Source organism: Podarcis filfolensis (genome assembly GCF_964270895.1).
Source record: "Podarcis filfolensis genome assembly, chromosome: 1".
NCBI lineage: Eukaryota > Metazoa > Chordata > Lepidosauria > Squamata > Lacertidae > Podarcis > Podarcis filfolensis.
The window spans coordinates 42,722,669-42,730,849 of NC_139604.1; the positions used below are offsets into that span (position 1 = coordinate 42,722,669).

At 41.9% G+C, this 8,181-nt stretch overlaps 1 long non-coding RNA gene across 1 annotated transcript in view; it reads right to left on the minus strand.

The window, feature by feature from the left end:
- Positions 1-5,923: 5,923 nt before the first annotated feature.
- LOC310748043 overlaps positions 5,924-8,181 on the minus strand; it is a 39,280-nt gene continuing 37,022 nt past the window's right edge. The window contains exon 3 of the long non-coding RNA XR_014541070.1: positions 5,924-6,266. This is a non-coding gene — a long non-coding RNA (uncharacterized lncRNA). The remainder of the gene's footprint in view (positions 6,267-8,181) is intronic.

Genomic DNA, 8,181 nt, shown 5'->3' on the forward strand with positions numbered 1-8,181 from the left:
CAGAGCCAGGGCCTTCTCAACACTGGCTCCGGCCTGGTGGAACGCTCTGCCTCACGAGACCAGGGCCCTGCAGGATCTGATTTCTTTCTGCAGGGCCTGTATGACAGAGTTGTTCCACCTGGCCTTTCGCTTGGAGCCAATTTGATTCCCTCCCCCTCTTTCTTTTTTCTTTTCCTTTCTCCTCCTGCGATGAGGCTACATTTTAATATTTTAATGTTTCAATATTTTAATGTTGTATTTTAATTTTGTTTTTAAGTTGTATTCATTCAACTTGTTTTTATTAATGGTTGTTAGCTGCCCTGAGCCCAGCCTTGGCTAGGAGGGTGGGGTATAAATAAAAATTATTATTATTATCATTTCATCAACAGAAGTGTTTTTGCTTGCCAGATGGAATGATCTTCTTTTCCTTCCCCTCTGTGCTCTTCCTGTGACCCTTCAGAGAGGATTTGGGGGAGGCACAGGAGCACAGAAAAAGAGAAGTCCTGTTGCACTAGCAGGAGTCTTTAAGCTGGCTTCTGTACTGACGCACTGAATTTTGGGTGGAGCAGGTGGTTCCCCAGCACAGGGCACCAAGCCGAGGGGGCACGAAACTGAGAAGATCCATAATTGGGAAAATCCATTTGGGGACACCAAATTTTGGCTTCACACAGGGCAACATATTTTGAAAGATTACCAAAGTCTGCCCTGCGTGCTGGGTTAGTTGAATCCAAGCAAATAATCTTTGAAGCAGTACAAAACAAACAAACAAACAACCTTAAAACGCCATACAGTGGAACCTCGGGTTAAGAACTTTATTCGTTCTGGAGGTCTGTTCTTAACCTGAAACTGTTCTTAACCTGAGGTACCACTTTAGCTAATGGGGCCTCCTGCTGCCTCCACGCAGCTGCTACATGATTTCTGTTCTCATCCTGAAGCAAAGTTCTTAACCCAAGGTACTATTTCTGGGTTAGCAGAGTCTGTAACCTGAAGCGTCTGTAACCTGAAGCATCTGTAACCTGAGGTACCACTGTACTAAAAAATGGTAGGAGAAAGCTTGCCAAATGTTAGGCTTCCAGAAAAATAATGTCTTCAGTCTGGTCATTCTTCATCCAAGCTGACTAGCTCAGACAGTTACCTTATTAGGTAGTCTCTTGAAATATACTTTTGAACAGTCTTCAATAACAGTGGAAGTCTGTCCATATGGAAAATAACAACAAGATCTTTAGCAGGGAGATTTCAATAGTTGTTGTGCCAGTGGTTCATTGTGTAAGAGATCCACTGTTCCCTTTTTCAACAGCGGATTGATAAAGTTTATGTCAAATCCCTCTTTGGATGGCCTTCTGTCATGCATGATTTAGCTGAGATTCCTGCATTGGAAGGGGTTGGAATAGATGACCCTTGGGGTCCCTTCCAACTCTACAGTTCTGTGATTCCACGAATTCCATCTGTTGGTGATTAGTATGATCAATTAGTCAGGTATGTGATTAAACAACCACACAAGCTGCTCACCATTTGCAGGAGAAGCAGATGTTCCAACAAGCAATGGCAGAAAGGCTTTATAAATCCCACACCACTTTACAACATCTCCAGTAAGAGGGAACAATAGTTAACAACCCAGCCTAACGAGCGTTTCCTTTAGGTACATCTACTGATAGAACTTTTTTTTTTTAAAGGTGAAATCCAGTTCCGAACAGACTTCCAGTTGAGCAGCATGGCTTCCCCATTCCACTTCTCCCCACAGCCCCTGCATACCTCTCAAACCCGCTTCATGGGGTCCCCCATATTTGAAGGATTGGAGGTGGGAGAAAAAGCAGAGTAGGTGCTATGGCACGAGTGGAAGTCTATTCCATTTGTGTTCTGCCACCAATAGATGTCACCCATAGTTTGCCAAATATTGTAAGACTGATTTTTTATTTTTATTTTTATTAAAAAATGTTTCAAAGGCATAATTTATTAAAAGTAACTTAGTTCTGTGAATACTTTGATGATGCCCAAAATCTTCAAAAGAATATGTATACTATGTGAGTAGCATTGTGAGACTTTTCATATTGTGCTGTTTACCTTAGTGTCATCTTTTTCAAAAAGAATTTACAAGTTAAACTAAGTGAATTATTAAACTGAATTTCTGAATACAGAAACCGAACCAAGCTGAGGTACAGAAACATGCCTTGGGCAATGAATGGAGTTGGACTTTAAATTTAAGAAACAAAACAACTTTGCCTCTCTGGAGTCTAATACTAAGTTTTGAAATGCTAAATCAATTATTAAATCAAGCACAGCAACCTGTGTGCCTTTTACTCTTATGACAAGCTTTGTAACTTTTATTGGGGGGGAGGGGTCATTTTTGGAAAAGAAGAACATAACCCTGAGTGGTTCAGGAAGAGAGAAGGAACAACTGTCAATAGATTTTCATTTTAATGTGCTATCTTTAGTTTGTTTCTCTCTCTTAGTTTTATTCCCCAAAACATTCTGCAGAAACTACGTGTGGCAGTAATAAAGAAGCATTGTCTGCAATGGGGTTCAAAGGTCAGAAATGAGGAGTGAAAGCTGAAACTAAGGGCACTGACTTGCATCGCTGACGTCAACTGAAATTTGATAGATGGCTTTGGTGACAAAAGAGCGGGGGCAAAAGATGAATGAGGAAAATATTAATTGGAAAAACTATGGTCTGTGGCTTCTTTTAGGATCCTGTCTTGCCAATTAAAGCAAGTACACAGGAACTGAGGAGTATTTGTGCAATAAAACACAATCTCTGTCCCGTCCTGAAGTCCCTTTAAAAAAAAAATCTGTAAATTATCATTTTATAGTTGCATGAATTCCAGAACGTAGAAGATGTACTCCTTAGGTTTAATCATTTTTCTTGGTTCTTACCATTTATTTCTCCATTTGACTTTTAAATTCCCTCTATCTTACTCTCAGATAATTTGAGATAAAGAATCGAGAATATAACCTAGGCAGGTTGGCAGTATAAAGCATCTTGGTCTTAATCACCTTTCTGTAAACCCTCCTGCTGATTAAAGAAGAGGCAGCAGGTAATTTTGGATGGCCATGTAGTTTTCCCATTGCACCATTTGTGGTGCTGATAAGACTCAATTAAGGAGGATAAGTTATAAGTGAGGTACACACCCACACCCCAGGTATACAAAGAAGCTATTCATATTTAAATACTACAAACTATAAAGTATATTGTAATGTGATTTCATGGTAGAACATATTTAAAGAAGCCATAGGTTAAGAGAGTGAAAACCCAGAGCAAAAGAAAAAAAATTAGAAAGGAAACATTACAGCAATCTTCAAAATCATTGTTTAAGCAGTGTAGTGCCAGCTAATTGTCCAGATCACATGATTGCCCCCACACCACCAGAATGAAATGAAATGCAATGTGAGCGACATCTTTATTAAGGCCCCATCTGCACTGTACATTTATAGTAGTATCATGACAAGTTGAGCTTGAATCCTGGCAAGATGGAGGCACTGTGGGTGAGTAAGGAGGTCTTGTGTCCATAAAACTGGTCAGCTGCCTACCCTGGGTGGGGTTGCACTCTCTCTGAAGGAGCAGGTAAAGCTTGAGGGTGCTTCTGGACCCAGCTCTGTCACTGGAGGCTCAGGTAGCCTCAGGGGATAGAAGTGCCTTTCAGCAACTGCAACTGCTTTGACAGCTGTGGCCATTTCTGGACCAGGAAAGCCTTGCTGCAGTAGTTTATGCATTGGTTACTTCAAGACTGGATTACCACAACACACTCTATGTGAGTCTTCCTTCAAGCTTGATCCGGAAGCTGTAATGAGTGCAGAATGCTGCAATTCAATTGCTGACAGGAGAAAGGCCTTGTCAGCATATAACACCTGCGCTCAAAGATCTGCAGTTGTTGCTCATTTGCTGCTGGGCAAAGTTCGAGGTGCTACTTTTAGTATATAAAGTCCTTAACAATGTGGGACCAGTTTACCTACAAGATCATCTTACCCCATATGTGCCCACTCAACAGCTCCATTCAGCAGAATTGGCGCTACTGCAGGAGGTCTGGATGGGGAATAGGGGCCTCCTAACTACTCTCAGTAGGGGCGCAGGTGGTGCTGTGGGTTAAACCACAGAGCCTAGGACTTGCCGATCAGAAGGTCGGTTGTTCGAATCCCCGCAACGGGGTGAGCTCCCGTTGCTCAGTCCCTGCTCCTGCCAACCTAGCAGTTCGAAAGCACGTCAAAGTGCAAGTAGATAAATAGGAACCGCTCTGGCAGGAAGGTAAACGGCGTTTCCGTGCGCTGCTCTGGTTCACCAGAAGCGGCTTAGTCATGCTGGCCACATGACCCGGAAGCTGTACGCCGGCTCCCTCGGCCAATAAAGCGAGATGAGCGCCGCAACCCCAGAGTCGGTCACAACTGGACCTAATGGTCAGGGGTCCCTTTACCTTTTAACTACTCTCAGAATCCTAAACTGCTGGATGGGCTGGTGTTCTGCAGGCATAATGAACTTGAGTTCATGTAAATTCTGCACCATCCTTACTATGAGGAATCGCTTGATGTAACATTGTTATAAGAGGCATAGCCATTGTGGTGCACTCCATATCTTTTGGACTATGATTCCCATCACCCCTGGCTGTTGGCCATGCTGGTTGGGGCCAATAAGCGTTTCAGTCCAACAAAATCTGGAGGGTACCATATTTATAGCAAGATGTGTGGATGTGATATATCTGTCACATCATGGTTATTCTTTTCTTTCCCTTGCTTCACTGATTTCCCAATATCGGGACCAATTTTGCTGATGCTCATAAAGTTTGGCAGTCTCAAGGCTTTCCAACTTTGGAAACGTTTGGGTACAATTTGCTGGCTATGTGCTATCACTGCTGGACAGAGCTGCTGTAAAAGTTCAATCAACAGCTCAGCTAAGCATGAGAGAGAAAGCAGCCCACTTTGAAGTGTGTTTCTTGCCACTCATAACAAGCCAAGACTCCCTCTAATGTTGTTGCCTTGAGCTAATTGCAGATGTTGCTGGACCGATACCTGGAACTAACAAAACTGACTCAACAGGGAGCCAATTTTCTCAGTGTTAATTTAAGGATGTGGTTTCCACTTTTTGATCTTAATCTTTTGTTATAAGAGCAACAGTGAAGTCAAACAAATAAAAATACAAACCCCATCCCTGAGACAACTAACTGCATGAACTAGCTGTAAGGGTGATGCACCATCAGTTTGCATGAATATCTGTAATAAGACTGTGTAATTTTATATTAAAGTATTCTAAGAGCTTTGACTTTCAGTGGATTCAAGGGAATTCTTCTTAATTCTGGAATGCACCACAGAAGCTTAAAACGCCCACATGTAACCAAAACAATCCAGTCAAATTTTGGCAGAGAAGCAACCTGCAGTTTTTGTGCCTGCGTTGGCTACAGCTCCTGTGTTACTCTGCAATAGCAATTAAAACTTCATTAATATTTAATCCATTTTGATAAATGACTCTGTAATATAGCTATAATAATGACACTGGGTTTGCCTTGAGCTCTAATTTATAATGTCTGCCTACTCGCTTCTTTACTTTGTTAGGAACAGATTGGGAATTAAATTACGTTGTCCAAGTATAATGCACTGTGTGCCTGATGAGCTGTGGCCCCTATTCACATATCCAGCATACTCCAAGAAGTGTTTCGCTGGGGAAATTACATTCTCTGTCACCGCTATATTAATCGGAAAATGCAGTTGGTTCACCTGAGTGCTGTGTGTATGTCTGAGTAAATAGAGTATACAATGAGGTGGCAGTTGTGTTCTTCAGGCCCATAAACTAGCACCATCTAGCACTCTCGCATTTTCCCTTCGCTTCTGAGTTGCTTGGGGAAAAGCTGGCAAGGAAAGATAGCCTGGTAGGATTTTTCTTTTTCTTTTTTTGCAAACTTTATTGAGAAAGATTCCAAGAGCTTTGGGGTAAATATATTACAAAGCAGGTGTGTGGGCGTGATTTGCATGCTTCAAAGTGCTGAACCAAGTGTTAAGAGCAGCGCCAAACTTCTAGAAACTTGAGGAGGAATTTGTCACTCCACAATGACTGTCCATGAAAGTCACCGCTGTTTCTTTCTTAGAAGCACCCGTCTCTTGAAGTGTGATCAATCTTGACAGTGCCAGGAGGATTAATCGCCAAGTTGCTCTTTAGTTTTCCTGGATAGGATCCATTATTAGAGATGACATCACAGCAGCCCTCGTGACACAGCGGAAGGTTCATTCGCAGATCAGTGGGAGGATATCTGTCATTGTCTGGAGGTGCCCAAACACAGACATTTGCTGGAGTGCAGCATGGTCCAGCTCTGCCATTAATGCGAAATGAAATTACAGGTACTACATACGGTACGCAAAGTAGTCTTGGAAACCAAACAGCAAAGGTAAAAACTTGCATTGGGGCCCATGTCCATGAGGTAGTTCTTCCACTTCTGTGGAAATCTGTGTGGAGAGCTTTCCAGTGTAAACCATTGTGGCCTGCCAGTTCCCATGAATAGCCTCAAGTCTATATGCCAACACGGAGCTTGCAGTCATACAACTTCACAGCCAGGTCATTCGCGCATAACTAGGTCCTTCCATGCCTCCTTCAGGAAAACTCAGTGGCTTTTTTCCATTCTACTCTCCTTGCAGTCTCTTCTCCCTGGAATAACTTTGGTTCCCATTTAGAAGCTTCTAGATACTCCTAGGAGGGGTACAGAAAGACCTTGCCTATGGACCATTGGCATTTAAAGAATTTGTCTTTTAAAATGTCAACAGAATTTCACAAAGGACAAAGCTATATAAAGATGAGGCTTTCACAACACTCTTGCTATAGGTCTTGAGCCTCTCCCCAGCTCTGACTCCCCTGACACAATGCTTGGCTCTTCCCTGATAGCTGCTTACAGCTTAACCCGGACAGGGCTGCTTATGAGCAATATGTTGAGAAAGTTTGTTATGTGTTATAAAATCAGCACCACAGGTACTGAATGAAACATACTGTAAGCAAAGGCCCTTGTGGGCATCCATCACTGTTCCATAAAATTAACAGACCTTCCACTCCATCTGGTTCTGACAGCCTGTTTGCAGAAGTCAGCATGTATTGTATACCAAGAATATCAGAGGAGTTTCGCTCTGCTTTTTATGAGACGTTACTTTGTATGCTTGCCTGTGGATTCCAGATGTTACTTGATGAGCTTTCATTTTGTTACTGCATCAAGTTGACCCATCTCAATGCTCCTGAGTGGCTAAGCCATTTCCCCCTTTCCTCCCATCTCTGCACCAGGTCCCTCTCACCTTTCAATTACTCTCAAGCTTCTAGTCCTTATGGTTAAAGGTCACCTCTGGCATCTACTCCTTCATTTCTCTATTGTACACACTATTCTCTCCTTTTCCTCTTCACACTTTGCACATTTCCTTTCCGCACGTCATGCTTCCACAGTCTCTTTTTCAGAGTCTGGTGAGGACACTCTAAATGTATTTAGGAGCATTTAGGAGCCCCTCTTCCTTCTTAGTGCATCCATTTTCAAACTGCTGTCTGATGGTTGCAAGTGACACTACCACCGTGACTTAGATGGGAGCCGGAGTTGAACAACAATATTAAGGGCACCATGTAGGCTACCACTGTCCTAAATCTTAGATTCTTGCTATAGTTTACAAATGATGAATGAAATTAACATGCTCCACCTCGCAAAATTGGGCCATGATTGGGTAATACAGAAACAAATATAGTTTTGCATCTTTCCCAATTCTTGTTTTGTGAAAATCAGGAAAATAGGTAAATAAATAAATAATTTCCTACCTCATTTTTCACTTATATATTGGCCAATTTTTATTTTTTTTAAAAAAAATTGCTAATGCACACAGACCAAATCTCACTGCAGTAATTGCAGTGTTCTAAGACTCTACAATTCTGGTCTGCTTTTAACAGGAAAATGATTGTACAATTCCTTCCTGGTTTTCTTTTTGCCTTTGCCACTGTGATTTACCCATTTCATTAACTGAAAACACAGCTCTGCTGTTTGCTGCTTAAGCCATTTGGAGTATGAAGAGCCTTGGTGGGATTCATCTTTTGACAAAATTATGCTCTTTATTTTTCTTGCCACATTTTCAGTGCAATTTCAATCATTTTAAATAGCTATGATTAAAAGCTGTTTCTTTGAAAAATCAAGGTACTACTGTAGTTTCAGCTTGATATAGTAATCCCCCCAAGAGCAGCAGGCCCCCAGTTTTTTAGAAAGATAGGAG